This window comes from Mytilus galloprovincialis, chromosome 14, assembly GCF_965363235.1.
Source record: "Mytilus galloprovincialis chromosome 14, xbMytGall1.hap1.1, whole genome shotgun sequence".
Lineage (NCBI taxonomy): Eukaryota > Metazoa > Mollusca > Bivalvia > Mytilida > Mytilidae > Mytilus > Mytilus galloprovincialis.
Genome location: NC_134851.1, coordinates 24458034 through 24476412, shown reverse-complemented (window position 1 = coordinate 24476412; position 18379 = coordinate 24458034). Strand labels below are relative to the sequence as shown.

Below are 18379 nucleotides of genomic sequence, written 5' to 3'. Positions count from 1 at the left end.
AATCTGCTATAACGAGCATTAGCGATAACACATGTTAAGGGCAATACAATTGTAGACTCCCCTCATTTACGTTTGTTGCATTTATCGAAGAATGTTTCGTGATTGGGTTTTATTCAGTGACTTTCTATTTTACTTCAAAGTTATTTTCCGTTCGAAGATGTTTCATTCGGATGACATCTATGAATAAGAAAGGATCATGTTTCATCTTTATTGTTTACAGTCGTCACTTTAGCAAAAGTAGCGTGAAACAAAAAGAAAAAGCAATTATTTTCATTACATCTGTTTTAAATCTGTCCGATGTATAAAAAAACATCACGTTACTGATTTGTTCACTTTTATTAATTAAACTGAAAATAAATCATATCTTTGCCGTTTTGCATTCTCTGGAATATTTCGGTTAAATTAAAAATAATATGATAACAAGTTCGTGCCTCCATGGTACAGTACTCTTTTATAAAGAAATTGAAATAAACTCATCAAAGATGTCTGTATTTTATGTAAGTACTCCAGGCTTGCGTTTTGTTTTTAAAAGACTGACCACTGACGATCAAATAAAAAAAAGGTAACAGACAGAAACAAAATGGAAGTTCAAGACCATTTGGGATGCAAATTTTGTTTAGAGTGTCGCCAATCACAGCTTTTGCATTTAAAAAAAAATAAAGACTTGTTCACATTGTATTTGATTAGTCTTTTTCATAATGAATAAGTCTATTGTTATCCAGCTATTTTGTGTTTGTAAGCAATTCGTGTATCACAAAACTCCTCAAACATGTAAAAGAGAGGGGAAAGATACCAGAGGGACATTGAAATTTAGAAGTTGGAAATTGACTTAAAACGACATGGCTAAAAATGACTATCATCAAGCTGCGTTTCCCAATAAACCTTACAAAATTGATAAAATGTATCTTAAGATTACTGAATGTTTATGACTAACAACCAATTGGTAATATCTTCTGTAAAACTAGATCCAGGTTAATATATAAAATGAATTTCAAAAGTATAATTTATACATTCTTTGGTAAATGCAAGTCAGCAGATACTAGTTCTGTAAAATGTGATGAAACTCTCTATCTATACGTGTTTTATTTGTATTGATATATATCTAAGGGTATCTTAAGTCTGTCGATATCAATGTCTTACCTCCAAGCATGCAAATCTAAGGAATGTACAACAAGATTAACAAGGCATCTTAATGTCGGAATTCATGTAGTTTTTGTTGTAAGGACGTCATTATACTGTGTCGTCATCATTAAAAAAAGCCCATTACATAACATTTTTTTTTTTTTTACAGAAAACAAGTTACAATATGGAATTTCATAACAATACAACGACACATAGTAATCACAGCAATGGAACGAGTTATACATCAGAGCATTATAAGGTCAGTTCAAACGAGCATCAATGTCTTCTATCATCAACCATAAAAATTGCCCGAAACTAAAAAAAAATAATCTGCAAAAATAGCAAGATGGTTGAATTAAAAAGTTGACTCCTACCAGGAGTTATTGCTTTTGAATTACAAATTTTATTTTATTATTAACCAAAATTTAAAGAGAGTCAAATGGTCGAAATTGTCTATCGACTATTTATGACCGAATGTGTACTTACATGAGTAAAACGACGGGTGCTCCGTGTGAACTAGAATCTGCTAAATCTTTCAAGGTACACAAGGTCTGTGGTGGGCTCCGCATTGCTATGTATTAAGTTTTTTTTCCATGACTCTTGTATATCCTTGTGTGTCTTTCCATCGTTTTCTCATTCATTAGCTATAAACCGAGGAGTACTTTACCATTTTTTACATAAAAAAAGGCCCGTACCAAGTCAGAAATATGACAGTTGCTATCCATTACTTTTAATTTGTTTGAGTTTTTTTAATTAGCCGTTTAATTACAGACCTTCCGTTTTGGTTTTTTTTTCGGAATTCGGTATTTTTGTTTTTACTTAAATTTGAGGACGACTATGTTGCAACGAATTAATCGATCAGCATTGTTGTATTACTATGAAAATGAAAACAATATAAGATGTAAGAAAACACCTAAAACGATTTCTATTTAAAAAAGAGAAAATCTATTTTATTCTCTTTTTCCCACTTTATTTCTATGAAATGTGTATAGATTTGATATTGGCAAGATTGTATATTTTGGGGCACAGCCCCAAAATGATAAAATAACAGCATTCAATGAGGAAGCAAACTATCTCCATCATTTTCAGTTTGGGGCAAAGTCCCCAAAATGAAATTACAACATATAATTTAATATGTCTGTATTATATGATTATGTTGCTGATTCAAACGAGATATAGATTTGATATTGGCAGGCTTGTATATTTTGGGGCAAAAGCCCCAAAATGATAAAATAACATATTTTTGAAAAACAGCGTTCAATGAGGAAGCAAGCTATCTCCATCATTTTCAATTTGGGGCAAAGTCCCCAAAATGAAATTACAACATATAATCTTGTCTGTATTATATGATCGTGTTGCTGATTCAAACGATATATATAGTTTTGTAAGCGTATAATGAAGATCTTGTAAAAAAAAATGTTTAAAGAAAAAATCAAATTAGAGCATTCTTTCCGATAAGAGCAAGAACAAAGAAATATCAGTTTGCTTGAATAACAAGTCAAAACGGAAAATATCGTAAAATAAACGTTTTCTATTATCTTTAATTAGTAACAGCATTCTTCCTTCAGTCACAATGCCGTTTTGTTATAACTTTTTTTCGTTTGTATTGATGCACAATTTTTTTATGTCGTGGCCTTGTAAAGCTGACTATGCAGTATGGATTATGCTCATTATTGAAGGCTGTACATTTACCTAACGTGTAAATGATTAAACTCGATTCATACAGAATATGTTAGATACTAGTAGTTGTCTCATTGGCAATCATACGTTATCTCCTTATGCACTTCCTTTCACACATTGTTCTAATCAGTGAATCAGTTTAAACATAATGCATGAAAATAAATGGTGCATGTAACATTAGGCCAAAATGTGTCAGTTATTGCCTTGTAATGGCTACAAGTAACATTTGGCCAATAACACACCTTGCCTGAAATTACTCAATATCTTTTCGGATACTTGTTACCATCAAGTTATGGTTAACACTTGCCAGTAGGTACAAGTACATATCTGTACAAAAGTGTTTGATAATATATTTTAATGGTATTCCAAAAAAATTTAATATGCTACACTTCTTTTTTACATAATGGCCTCGTTTGTCCCATATTCGGCTCTAGTTCAGGAGGTTGTTGGTTCGATATCCGGCAGAGTCAAACCACAAGACTTGAAAACGAGTATTTTGCTGTTTTACCGCTTAACACACAGTATTCAGTAGTAAGAGAATGTTAACGACCGGGTCTTCGTGTGGACTAGTATCTTGTGTACCAGCGCTCTGTGTATCTAGTGAACTAGCGCTCAGTGTGTAGGTCCAGTACAAAACAGTGATTATATTCATGTCACATTATCAATATCATGTTCTCGTTCTGAATGTGTATTTTATTTGTTGCTGGACGTTAGACAGCCAAAAATCCTTCTTTTCTTCTGAAAATGCATTACATCTGAAACAAATGAACACACATATGATATCTTACTTTAAAACGTAAAAAACATAATGGCCAACAAGAGATATCGATAAAATAGCAACAGACTCATTGCTGATTTATTATATTTAGCATATTAAATTTAAATATTAAATACTAAATTGAATAAAATGCTTCTCTGAGCGCAGCCTGATACGACCGCAGAGGTCGGACCCTGAATAGTTTGGGCAATTTTGAACCCCTTAAAAAAATTGAAAAAAAACTTATTGACCACCCCCCCCTTTTTTTCGAGCAACAGACTAAAGCTATTTTTTCCGGAAACCAAATGTGTCTTCGGACGACGACATTATAGCATTAAACGAACCAATAAAAAAATCTCTCTCGTAGTTTATATGGCTAGTTCTGTGAAATGTATATTTACCGATATCGTTTGATGATTTAATAAATTCTTTCGGAAAAAGAAAGTACCAGCATATATTTACATGTATATCCTATAAAATACTTGTATGAGGAAATTTGGAACGACTTCTTTTACGTAACATGCTATTGACAGACTGTCTATGACATGTTTAATTCAAATGCTTGTGTACCATACACACTTGTTGACTCGCCTATTTGAATTATATTTTGTCTTTAAGCATAACCCATACATGCCTTAGATGGTTGCTTCTTACTCTTGTTGCCAAATTCTAACTATAAAAAGAAACGTATATATAGTTACTGAAGATTAAATGAATTTATATGATCAACTTGAAATACTGTGAGCACTGATCAAAAGCCAACCCATACAACCACCCGACACCCCAATCACAAATAAAAAGAAGACATGCACACACAATGGAACACATTGACATAACACATGTAGGCAGCCAATATTGTAGTGGTGGTGTGACGCATATACTACACGGAAGTTCTTCAAAACGAAATGATCAATTCCTCTACATTCAGGTCTTTGCGCACCACAGAGAGTTAAATCGTTAACTAGCATACCACTGCCACTACCAAGCCGAACATTTGAAAGTCCCTGCCATGTACTGGTTACCGAAACTACACAAAAAAACCTTTAAATTCCGTTTCATTTCCGCATCGAGTAAGTGTTCTACTACTTATATATCAGTGTTTCTAACTGGCTCCATTACTACTATCAAAGAACTAGTTATTGTCTTTTGTAATAAAGCTTATGAAAATAATGATATTAATTATTTTTGGAGTGTTAAAAACTCTTTAGAGGTTTTATATAAAATACATGCTTTTGATGGTCCTTATAATTCTGTTGACAGTTATGATTTGTCTACTCTGTACACTGCACTTCCACACAATCTTATAAAGAAAAAGTTTTTGTATTTGATAAAATGGTCGTTCGAAAAATCTCATTGTAATTTCATTTGCTGTAACTCGTTTAAAGCTTTTTCTGTAACGAAAAAAGGAAATTATGATAGTTACACTTACTGGAAATGTGAGGATATGATTGAAGCTGATAATATTTATGCACGTTTCGGTGATAAAGTGTATCATCAGGTAGAAGGTATATTCCTATGGGCACTAACTGCCCCTTTAATAGCAGATTTATTTCTATAAATGCTATAAATCTCAGTTTATGACCAAACTCAGTAATGACCCATCATTGTTATATTTGGTTGATACATTCAAAAATACCTACCGTTACCAGGATGATATTTTTTCGTTGAATAATTCTGAGTTCTTTAAATATACTTCCGAAATTTACCCCCAAAGAACTTACTTTAACTAAATCTAACATAAACAGCAGCAGTTGTCCTTTTCTAGATTTAGACATTTCAATTTCTTACGGGTAAATACATATGTGCATACAAAAGAGACGATTTTTCATTTCCTATCATTAATTTTCCTTTTTTAAACGGCGATGTGCCTTTGGCTCCATCATACGGTGTTTATATATCCCAACTCGTTCGGTTTGCCCTTGTGTGTTCTGATGTCATAGATTTCAACGAACGTAATCAATGCATCACTGGGAAATTATTGTGTCAGGGATTTCGATACCATTAATTACTTAAAACTTTTACTAAATTCTTTCAAAGATACAAAAATTTATTAGTAAATTTGACTGTACCTGTATAAAACTTATTAAAAATGGTATTTCACATCCTAAATTTGACGGTAATATTGTACTTAAAGCGAGGAAATCACTATGTGATCCGTGTAAACTCATCGAACCTTTAAACAAACTTATAAGTAAGGGTTATCGTACCAATATTGTAATTAGATCTCTGAATATAGTTTACATTGTCACTAATATCGATTTTGTCATTAGCAAATTAAAACTAAATTGTATCTTCTTTTGAGGCGGGATGTATATAGACACACACACGTCTAAAGAAGTCGCTCTTCACTACCCTACTACCTGCCGATACATTTATTTTTTGCATTGAACAAGTCATGTCTTCTCTGACTGTTCATGACGTTACATTGTAAAATGCTAAATCCCTGGGATGTGTGTTTTAGTTGATTTTAGTCTCTGGTGCATGATTTTTAATTACTAATTCTTTTGGGCTTTTAACTAGCTGTCAGTAACTGCGAGTACTCTCAAATCGTATTTTCTTGTTAATTCGACCTGTTGATACTGTTTATAATTTTTTTTGTTATTTTATATTAATATGGATCTATATACCAGCTTTGATTATTTGGAATATCTACTAATTTTCACTTCTTTGTGCTACATTTGTATGAACATCAAGATTATTCTCCTTTTACCTGTACGGGGAAGTTTAGCTAGCTCTAATTTGTATAGTTTTATTGTTGATATTCACCCAATTTGTATCTAGTGTTAAATTATGTATTTATATGACAGCACTTTTTTGGTATTCCTAATTATTGAAAGAATTTTATACACATACGTAGTATACTTAAAACGATTTATTTATTTTTCATTTACCTGTAGAATCTGATGTACATTAGTTGTCGTTTGTTTATGTAATTTATACGCGTTTCTCGTTTTATATAGATTAGACCGTTGGTTTTCCCGTTTAAATGGTTTTACACTTGTAATTTTGGGGCCCTTTATAGCTTTTTGTTCGGTGTGACACAAGGCTCTGTGGTGAAGGCTGTACATTGACCTATAATGGTTTACTTTTATAAATTGTTATTTGGATGGTGATTTGTCTCATTGGCGCTCACACCACATCTTCCTATATCTATATAAGTCGGCACTATGAAGCACAGGCACTCGTCTAAGAAAAAAAAATCCGATATACCTTTATATAACATGTTATATAAAGGTATATAGGAATTTCTTTATAACATGTTATATAAAGGTATATAGGATTTTTTTTCTGAGACGAGTGCCTGTGCTATGAAGGCTTCCTCAAATTTAAATATGGTTGCGGTTCCCATTTTAACTGATAAAATTCTATAACCGTCCAAATAACTCTGCAATGTGATATGAGAAAGGAGTAGGTCCGGTAAGGGCCAATTTTTGCCTCAAATTTCAGGTTCATCGAACGAAATATTTTGGACCCTCTTTAAACACTTTAGTGTCTATTTCAATTGATTTAATTTGTTTATGTGAAACTTTTTAACTGATTAAGTCATTAAAAACGCTCCGATTCAAGCTTAAATATGAAAAATCTATCAAATATGCAAAAAAAATAGTTACTTTTCAGAAGGCTTTTGTCAAAAATGAAAGTGGCCGCATCCGTATTCATATTTAAGTATGTCGATATACATAAATAATTCAACAATGTTTCACGAAAATTGGGAAAGTATTTTTGAGTATTAGTCCGAAAAGTTTAAACTACAAAATCCCCTATTCATTTATCAATAAAATCCCATAACTTGGAAACAAAAATCAAAAATGTACATATAGCAACCGAAAGGTAGCTAACGTCATTAGATATTTAAAACAATTCACCAAAGTTTCATGAAAATTGTTAAAAGCATTTACGATGTGTTGACGACAGACGGACGGACAAAGATTTGCCATATTACATCTGTAAATGGGAGTACAAAGGACGAGTTGGAGTTAGTTCTTACCGATTTAAGTTCTTTTTTTCTAGTGATTGTTGATTTAATATCATAATATTTAATACCGTATTTTCGAATAATAATAATTGACTCGATACTTTGAAATAAATTCAAAATTTTGTTTTATAACGAATTTTGAATGAAAGTTATTAAAATACCGAAATTGACCGTTATAGCAAATTAACTCCGTATCTTGAAAGATTCTAATTAATTAAAATTTAATTCTGTAATTTAGATTTCAAAAATGTGTATACGAGATATATGCGTGTATCGTTGAAAACAAATGCTAACGTAGAAAATTTTCTTGATTCTTTTGTGATAAGTCTGACTGTGTTAATATTATAACCTTCGAAATAATTTGAAATTAATAGCTTAACAAGTTCAACATGTTTGTAAGGAATAGTTTGCGCTAAAAATTTTGAAACAGTATGTATAACGGTCATGTCAGGTTAGATTACTTTATGGGAGGTCAGAGTATTCACTTGATAAGAGATGTAACAGATAAACCAAAATTTATGATCTCTGTTTTAGCAATACACCAATGTCACAGACTGTAGTGTTTATGTACAGTACATGGTTGCACTTTTCACTTCTACAAAATTTAATTGAAAACCAATTTTTGTTCAGATTAAATAAATGTTGCTTTCGAATAAACAATTGTTACAGGGATCATCATAAATAGTTCTTACATCGAAACTGAAAACTGATATTCTAATTTGTATTTCTAGAATAAGAAACCCTAAGGAATATAAAATATATACCAAAATACTAGACTAAAGTAGTAAAAATGTTATACAAGTTTACAATTTCATCCATTTAGAAAAAAAAGAATGATTCTGATTGTGACTTAAGGATAATGCATCATTTCCTTATAGACTTGTAATATTGTATTCAAATATCTATCATGAAATAAGTTGTTAAAAATTTCGTTTAAAAAAAACCCGCCTTTTGGGAAAAAAAAGTGTTCTGATTTTCACAACCATGTCAGATTTAGCAAGTATAACTGTTCAATCATTCTTGTAAATACTTTCGGTAGTTGTAATTTTGAGCTATATTCTAAAACAATTATTTTCAGATATTATCACATTCAACTGACCAAATGACAATTGACATGTATGAGACAAGGGCACATTAATTAGCAGTTCGGGTTATTTATGATTAAAGGTGTACACTCCCCTCAAAGTTCAGAAAATTGTAGTTAAATGAGAAAACTTGACAGTAATAATCAATGATTGTTTGTTGATTGCTTAATGTTTAGTGGCAAATATTTCATGCAACAACACATGTACATGTTTGTGTAAACACTGAATGTATCCATACCTATTTATTCCTTGTCTTTGTCTTTTCTTCTTCATTTTCCTTTAAATGTATTCAAGTGATGACCTTCTTTTGCAACACGAAGTTTTAAACAGAAGACAAAAACAATACATGAATATCTTTGCAGTAGCATTTATCATGCTGTACGTTGAAAGTGGCATCAGTGACAAAATAAATGTGTGGGCGTCAAATTCAAAGTTACGACTCTGACAAACATAAGTAGTACATTTTAAATATTGTGTTGACCTACAAATATCAACATCTGTTATCATGTACTTGAACGACACGGATACGTAGGATGCTCGGTAGGATGTATTTATTGAAGAAAATCAACATTTTCAAGATTCAGATAGAGAAAAATCTGTAGATAGTTTATAAAGATGGTAGCCTTGGAAAATTGGAGGTAAATATTTTACTTTTTTTTATCATATAGAAGAAGAAAAAAAAAGAAATGATTCCGTGTCATGCTTGTGCAGTTTATCTAACACATCATATAAAATTAAGAAAGGAAATGGGGAATGTGTCAAAGTGACAACAACCCGACCATAGAGCAGACAACAGCCGAAGGCCACCAGTGGGTCTTCAATGTAGCGAGAATTCCCGCACCCGTAGGTGTCCTTCAGCTGGCCCCTAAACAAATATATATACTAGTACAGTGATAATGGACGTCATACTAAACTCCGAATTATACACAAGAAACTAAAATTAAAAATCATACAAGACTAACAAAGGCCAGAGTCTCCTGACTTGGGACAGGCGCAAAATTGCGGAGAGGTTAAACATGTTTCTGAGATCTCAACCCTCCCCGTATACCTCTAGCCAATGTAGAAAAGTAAACGCATAACAATACGCACATTAAAATTCAGTTAAAGAGAAGTCCGAGTCCGATGTCAAAAGATGTAACAAAAGAAAATAAATAAAATGACAATAATATACATGTATACAATAGACCTTTATTATACTGGAGTGCATTCAGGTACTAATCCAGCTTTGATTCCTAATAAATTATCATGTGTTATTATGGTGCATGTAACATTTTGAAATTTAATCACATTTCTGAATTTACTTCTTTATCAAGTCTATTTTCAATCTACACGTACGCATATTAAAAAAACATAATACAGTCTATGATTTAAGCTCAAGAATTTGCATCAAAATGATGTTGAATAAAAAGGGAACTTATTTCCTGTACCACTTAGAAAACACCATATTTTCAAATTAAACTGTCACATCAATCATGTCAATTATATTATGTTTTTTCACAGACATCAAATGGTTTCTCTCTAAATTTATAGGTGACAATTTTCATGATTGTTGCAAGAAGGGGTAAAAATTAAATACACAATACCAATCAAGAAAACTATATTTTTTTTCATAAAATATGAGATTTCGATTTTTTTTTTACAATTTTTTTTTTTCAATAAATTGTAAGATTAAAATAATTGAAAAACCATATATAAAAATAATAAGTTTTCAAATAAATCTTGAAAGTCATGATACATCAAAGAATATTTCCATTTGTTTTTTAATTAAAAAAGGGGGAGGGTCAACCCCAAATGTGTCTGTGTATTTTCTTAAAACTTTTTTACAATTTTGTGTTTAAAATACTGTTAGTTAAGTAATATTATCGGTCCCATATCAGTATGAAATGACAGATTTATAGCACTACTTTAGTATTTTATAATTGAGAGAAGATGGATCTAGGACTGAATATGAAGTATCGATTAACATGTTCGTTCCGTCAATACTTTTGTTATCGACTGAGCCAAAGGCGAGACCGACTATAAAATGTTTGAAGGTTTGAAAATGCGTTACCATCCTCGCAGATATGAGTTATTTCTTCCATAACGCTATTAATGCTTTTTAGTCCCCTACCGACGAAGTCGACTGGGGCTTTAGGTTTGCACTCCGTCCGTCTGTCCATCCGTCAGTTCGGAAAATCAGTTTTTCACACTTTTTTTGTCATGCTTGAAGATATTTATTTGATCCTTGGTGTATTGTTTTAGCATGATAAGTTACAGATAAAGTTTGAACTTCGTTTCAGTCTGGTGTCCTTCGACTTTGGGAATTCACTTTTAAAAATAATCAGTTTTCTGTACTTTTTTCTCATTCTTGAAGAAATTGATTTGATAATTGGTACTTTGTTATCCTGACAAGTTACTACAGAGTTCAAATTTGAATTTCGTTCCGGTCTGATGAATTTGTGCAGAGTTATGGTCCTTGGACTTAGAAAATTCAGTCAAATAATCAGTTTTCGGCACTTTTTTACGTCATGCTTGAAGATATTTATTTGAAAATTAATTTATAGTTTCTCCATGGAAGTTACAGATCAAATTCGAATTCTGTTCCGGTTTGATAATATTGTGCAGAGTTATGGTCCTTGGACTTAGAAAATTCACTTAAAAATCAGTTTGCAACACTTTTTGTCGTTATTTTTGTAGATATTGACTCGATATTACAGGGGCGGATCCAGAACCTTGATGTCTGGGGGGGCACCATGAAACCAAAATTTTAGATTTTTTAGAGATGTATATACGGTATATGCGAGTGTGAGTGTTTTTTTTTGTTGTTGTTGTTTTTTAAAAGGAGGGAGGGTCAGATCATCGTTTCTATATCTCTATATTTCTAGATTTTTTTTTATTGTTTTTACTATTTCACTTTATACTTTCTTTTCCTGCCAATTGATCTGTTATTATATTTGTCCTCAACATGCATCAAATATTTGCCACTGGACGTTAAACAACATACAATCAATCAATATTTTCTTCATCACCTCTATATTTTTTTGGCCTTGCTTCCAGACTTACTTTTTTGTACATTATTCTAATATCTGTAAAACACCTTCATATCCTTACAAATGGTGACCTTGTCAAGTTAGCCTCATACATGTACATATGGCAATTGAAACAATAAAAATAAACAAATATAACTGTATGCTCGGGCATTTAAAGAAATGATTAAGTCCCAGATTCAGTTACAAAATAGATCTTAGGAAAATAATTTAGCATTTTATTAATGATTTTTTTATAAGAAAATATCAATTCATCATGTTTTTCCTAGACCGGTGAAAAAAAGGGGGTTTGACAAATTGTCGATTTCCCTTGAAAAAAAGAGGGAAGTAAATAGGACATTCCATTCCATTTAAAAAACAAACGTGTATGGTATTAAAAAATAATTTAATGATTTGATTTGTTGCTGAATAAATTCACAAAAAGACCGTTTTGAAGAGAGAAAACACATAAATTCTAAATAAAATGGTAATGTGAGTACTGTGTTTTGGAATGGAGAGAAACTAAGAACCTAAATATAGATGTATACCAACATTATCGACATAAACATATAATTTGTACCTATTCTTTAAAAACACAGATCAGAAGTTTCACCTGGTAATCGATTTTAATCTGTATTGTATTATAAACCAATAAAAAATCGTACGATTCCAATCAACATGTAAATGTATTTTCCATAATTTAAGCTTGCAAAGAGAAATTAAAAACACACAAAGGTGTCAATATTTACACACCCATCGATAAGTTGTCATAAATCACGCATGTGGACGCTGGCATTAATTAACGGCCAGTATAAGAAGTCAAATCAAGCTGTGATTCATTTCCGCTCTAGATATTAAGAAGATTCAGTAGCAATAAAATTATGTTAAAAAAATTTTTTGGTGACCTGAACTGGGGGGGCACATGCCCCCTGTGCCCCCCGGTAAATCCGCCACTGATATTTGTCATATAGTTTACACCATGACAAGTTATTATAGATTAAGTCAGAATTTTGTTCCAATACAATGAATTTCTAAACGGTAGGGGACTATGTATTGCCATGCAATACAGTGAGTAACAGAATGCTTGTTTAATTCTTCATACATGTAACTTATAATTTTTATTTGTTGATTGTTGATCTTTAATTTCAAACCATACAATAAGTTAAGTAAATAACCTTTTTCTCTGCTGAAAGATCACCTACATGTTAATCTGCACCTTATTGAACAAATTGCTATTCTCAGCCATGTGATTAGTAAACTGACACTTTTTATTATATTAGCTAAATTAAAAAAAAAACAGCTTACAAAATTTACATTGATAACGCAATCAATCATATTAGTTATAGTTACGCATACAACGACTGCATTATGAGTATTAAAATATGTATTTCACGTTTGTAATTAAGAGTGTCTTTTTTTGGGGGTAACTTTTTTAAACATATTTATGCCCCCGCCGTAGCTATTACCACTTTGCAAATGGAAAAATTGATGACTTTTTCGTTTCTATTCTCTAACTTAAATTAACTTCAACCAATTGTAATGAATGTATACACAATGCTAATTACCACAAAATACAGATCAAGTTTGAATTTTGGGGGTGTCACTTTTACTGTTCTAGAGTTAATATGCTCCTTTACAAATGGAAAAAAAATGCTGAATTTGTCGTTTCCGTTCTCTAAATTAAGTAGCCTCGAGAGTAGCCGCAACCAATTGTTATGAAATTATACACAATGCTTATTACCAAAAGATACAGATCAAGTTTGAGTGTTTGGGATGTTACTTATTCTGTCTCTTCATAACTTTATATGATATGCAATTGGGGCATCATCTGTTTCCCATGGACTCATTCCCCATTTTCTTTCAATACTGTTTTATTTCAGTTGTCGTTTATCAGGTTAGATTTGTTAATCTCTAAACAAGCATCTTTGTACACTACAGATTTTTGGAGAAAATGAAAGACGCAAAACTATCTTCCTATAGAGGAGTTTAGAGCAATGCTGTTTTCCAGGACAACATTTCAATAGCTTTGAAGACAATTAAGGGTAAATAAATTATTTTGATATAACGAATTAAGAGTGCGTATGGTGGGTTTTTACTGCTGACACACCCAGGATTTCTGTTTTTCAGAAATATTGACCCAAAAATAAGTTTCCCCATGTAGCATTTAATAGAAGGGATAACATTGAAAAAAATAGAAGTTGAACTTGAATATTTTGTCAGTCTAAAAACAGTTATGTGTATGGTTTCTGTATATAGACAAATGCCTGATAGGTTGATTGATTGTTGGTTGTTTTACGCCGCATTAACGCAAAAAGGTCATATCTAGCGGCGACAAATGCCTGATAGGTGAGCCTGTATTACACAGTAATAATTTAGAGTAAAAGTGAAAGTAAAAGTTAATAATTTTCTCAGTCAGTAAAATGTAGAATGCATATAACACAAATTTGTTTAATCAAACGAAGCCTAGTCCCAGTAATTAGACAAAGCAAGATGATTGCTTGATCAATTGTTGTTTGCTTTACGTCCAGTGGCAAATATTTTAGGCATGTTCAGGTGAAACAAATAAGAATTAATATATGAACAGTTTGGTACTCTAATAGGGTTCGTCCTGGTATAAAGATCGGAATATCTCACAGGAAATAAGGATATATTTCAAAGGGACAGACCCCTGAAAATTGCTGAACAGAGATGATGCAATAGTTATTGAAGTGATCATTCCCACCGGACGTTGGTGCGTATTTATACACTGTCCCGCACGGCAAAACGGGTTCCCAACTTGAGAAAGGCTTTAACTGTCGGAACGGGAGACTTTCCAAGGGGTGTATTTCTCTTAAATTTCACTCTGACAAAAGTATATTTGATAACACGCACAACTTTTTGAAACCCCATCACGGCAAAGATCTATCATTTAAAATTAATTCACAAATTTTGAACGTTTGTCCATATTACAAGGACTTCAAGAAAGTTCAGGACTAACTATTATCTTTGCCGTTTGGTTATTATGTTATAGTCATAGTATTGACTTTAAGCATGTTAAGCAATGGTTAGTTCATTAATTTAGTAATCATATCATTTCTTATTCTGATTACGTTTAATTTGCTCAATATATATATCTGATCTGATATCCAAAAAAAAAAAAAAAACGGCAATAAGTACAAACAAATAAAAGGGGGAGAGCAATGTGTTTTAAGCCAAGAAAAGTATCCAGCATTTTTAAATACAAAAATTCATGTATGTTTGATAAGATCAGTTGCTTGTAGTTATTTCTTCTTTTCATTTCTGGACAGTAAAGCATTTTGTAAAACTCCAGATGTCATTGTTGTATAAACACTAGATTGTTGACATGTTGAGATGGGAGTGAGTGACCTATTAACCAAATTCCAGTGTACTGTCGGCTGTTGGGATATTATATTACATTACAAATAAATTGTTATTTTTGTGTTAGGCTGGGAAATTTTATAACATGCAGACTTATTTAACACTTCAAGGAAAATCACATCCTTACAGTATCACAGCTGATACACAATCTGTCAGTCTTTTGACCAACTGACCTTTAACAGAAAGTTTAATTACTTTTTCTCTACACAAAACTAATAGGCATTACTAATGTAATTACCCTACAAACCAAGGCATCGTTACTTGTCTTTTAAAAGTGCATCTGACAGTTCAACTTTAACTGCAGAAAACAAGCATTAGCCTTTCAAAAAGGGCTAGTCGACTGTTAGCTGATGAAAATGGAAAGTGCTCTAGCTTTGTAGATTTATTCATTTTCTAGAATAGCCACGTGCATCAATCAACAAATTTTACCACACACGTGAGGTCACACGTTATGAAGTAGTATATATCGTTTAACGTTGTTGTTTACGAAACTCCAGAAGATTCGACTATTTATAGATAAAAGTTACCTGTGTACCAATATCATGAATATGCGCAACAGCGGTCAACAGCCTAATGATCTCCGATCAGGCAAAATATAATTGCTAAAATAGAGAGGACAAATCCCATACTCTACGGGATTGAAGGACATTTACTAGGTTTGGATTGTCCTAACCAATCAATAAACTTTGATTATTCACGTCTCGTAATATCTTCCAATCAGGTAGCAAGAAAAATTCATGCACTGACTGCCTATCGTTCAATTCTTAATATCGACTCTAGGAGTCTAAACTAACCATTTGTCATATAGAGGATATATGAATAAATCATAGACAGTCTGGCAATATAATAATAGAATGTTGCGTAAAAGTATTCGTTCAGAATTTCCTCATGCAAGTATTTTATATTTGAATATACATGTAAATATATGCCGGTACTTTCTTTTTCTGAAAGAATTTATTAAAACATCAAAAGATATCGGTAAATATACATTTCACAGAACTAGCAAAATAAACTACGAGAGAGATGTCTCATTGGAAATCATACCACTTTTTCTTTTTTCTTTTTATGGGTTCGTATAATGCTATAGGGAAAACGGCAAAAACAAGCATTGGTGTCGTTTCCGTACAATAACTTGTGTTTAAGTGTAAAGATCTCTTTAAAATTACACTACAAGGTTCCATACTACAACAGGAAGGCTGGGATTGAGTTTGGGTGTAATTGCTCAAAAAAAGGGGGGGGGAATAATTTTTTTTCAAATTTTTTGAAGGAGTTCATATTTTTTTCTTCTTTTAAAATTTTACAAATTTGACTACATTTATTTTGTGTCAGAAACCTATTTTTTGTCAAAAATGTTATCACAATCCAAATTCAGATCGTATCAAGCGTGAATATTGTGTCCAAATTTGTCCTTACTGTTCAAGGTCCGACCTCTGCGGTCGTATCAGGCTGTGCTCAGGGAAGCATTTTATTCAATTCAGTATTTAACATTTAAATTTGATATGCTAAATATAATAAATCAGCAATGAGTATGTCGCTATTTTATCGATATCTCTTGTTGGCCATTATTTTTTTTATGTTTTAAAGTAAGATATCATATGTTTATTTATTTGTTTCAGACGTAATGTATGTTCAGAAGAAAAGAAGGATTGATGGCTGTTTAACGTCCAGCAACAAATAAAATACACATTCTGGACGAGAACATGATAATGTGACATGAATATAATCACTGTTTTGTACTGGACCTACACAATGAGGGCTAGTTCACTAGATACACTGAGGGCTAGTTCACACTGTTTGTGTTAAGCGGTAAAACACCAAATTCACGTTTTCAAGTCTTGTAGTTTGACTCTGCCGGATATTGAGCCAACAACCTCCTGAACTCGAGCCGAATATGGGAAAACAGAGGCTATTATGTGAAAAAGAAGTGTAGCATACAATATTGTTTGGAATACCATTAAAATATAGTATCAAACACTTTTGTACAGATATGTACTTGTAGGCATTACAAAGCAGTAACTGACACATTTAGGCCTAATGTTACATGCACCATTTATTGTCATGCATTCTTTGTTTAAACTGAATGACTGATTAGAACAATGTGTGAAAGGAAGTGCATACGGAGATAAAGTATGATTGCCAATGAGACAACTACTAGTATCTAACATAGTCTGTATGAATCGGGTTTAATAATTTACACGTTAGGTAAATGTACAGCCTTCAATAATGAGCAAAATCTATACCGCATAGTCAGTCAGCTTTACAAGGCCACGACATAAAAACAATTATGAATCAATACAAACGAAAACAAAAACAAAAACTGTTTGATTTATAACAAAACGGCATTGTGACTGAAGGAAGAATGTTGTTACTAATTAAAGATAATAGAAAACGTTTATTTTACGATATTTTCCGTTTTGACTTGTTATTCAAGCAAACTTATATTTTCTTTGTTCTTGCTCTTATCGGAAAGTATGCTCTAATTTGATCTTTTCTTTAAAAATTTTTTTTTTACAAGATCTTCATTATACGCTTACAAAACTATATACCGTTTGAATCAGCAACACGATCATATAATACAGACAAGGTTATATGTTGTAATTTCATTTTGGGGACTTTGCCCCAAATTGAAAATGATGGAGATAGCTTGCTTCCTCATTGAACGCTGTTTTTCAAAAATATGTTATTTTATCATTTTGGGGCTTTTGCCCCAAAATATACAAGCCTGCCAATTTCAAATCTATATCTCGTTTGAATCATATAATACAGACATATTAAATTATATGTTGTAATTTCATTTTGGGGACTTTGCCCCAAACTGAAAATGATGGAGATAGCTTGCTTCCTCAATGAATGCTGTTATTTTATCATTTTGGGGCTTGTGCCCCAAAATATACAAGCTTGCCAATATAAAATCTATACACATTTCATAGAAATAAAGTGGGAAAAAGAGAATAAAATAGATTTTCTCTTTTTCAAATAGAAATCGTTCTAATAAGTTGAAAACTGATACAGTAGAACTTAGACATTGATTTGACGGAGATCTGTAAATTGATATTTTTTTTGGCGTTTTAGGCTTCTCCTTGTGATTTTAGCCTTCGACTTTTTTTTATGAATTATATTTTCTGTTTTATTTTGTTTTGAATCTATATAAAATATACCAATTAGTCGCTGCGGTAGAGGTCATTAAACTGATGCAACTTAAAGAAACCATCAATCAACCAATCAAACAATACGTCAATTTGCCGTATAAATTTGTCTGTAAGTTTATCTTGGTCACAAATATCACTCTAAAACATGTTTAATAAATGTTGTTGAAGGAAAGGGAACTGATTTTCGTAATTCTAAATCATTTATGACTATTGAACAACGGTAGATT

The 18379-nt window shown here is 31.9% G+C and overlaps 3 long non-coding RNA genes across 3 annotated transcripts in view; 2 read left to right on the top strand and 1 right to left on the bottom strand.

The window, feature by feature from the left end:
- The window catches only part of LOC143058992 (uncharacterized), a 115517-nt gene extending 114149 nt beyond the window's left edge, over positions 1-1368 (top strand). The window contains exon 3 of the long non-coding RNA XR_012973323.1: positions 1292-1368. This is a non-coding gene — a long non-coding RNA (uncharacterized LOC143058992). The remainder of the gene's footprint in view (positions 1-1291) is intronic.
- Positions 1369-3142: 1774 nt separating this feature from the next.
- On the bottom strand, positions 3143-9093 carry LOC143059495 (uncharacterized). Its single transcript, XR_012973491.1, has 2 exons — positions 8859-9093; positions 3143-3557 (listed from the first exon to the last, which is right to left on the bottom strand). It is a non-coding gene; the product is annotated as an uncharacterized LOC143059495 (long non-coding RNA).
- Positions 9094-9166: 73 nt separating this feature from the next.
- Positions 9167-16969, top strand: LOC143059548 (uncharacterized). The gene is made up of 3 exons (XR_012973510.1): positions 9167-9258; positions 13564-13667; positions 16620-16969. It is a non-coding gene; the product is annotated as an uncharacterized LOC143059548 (long non-coding RNA).
- Positions 16970-18379: the final 1410 nt, after the last annotated feature.